We start from the raw sequence: 206 nt of genomic DNA on the forward strand, positions 1-206 counted from the left end.
ATCCAAACACAAAATAACTTATTTATAAGTTACTTTTAACAGAGCCATTTATTATTTAAGTTATTTTATCAAAAGAAGCGGCCTTAGTAGCAAGATAAATTTCATCACTCTTAGATTTTCTCTTCAATTTCTTTATTACCATAACATTTAAGAACAAAATCGATAGACTAATGTTAAATATATTTATATAAAAATATTACATATTA

This window comes from Arachis ipaensis, chromosome B05 (genome assembly GCF_000816755.2).
Source record: "Arachis ipaensis cultivar K30076 chromosome B05, Araip1.1, whole genome shotgun sequence".
NCBI classification, from domain to species: domain Eukaryota; kingdom Viridiplantae; phylum Streptophyta; class Magnoliopsida; order Fabales; family Fabaceae; genus Arachis; species Arachis ipaensis.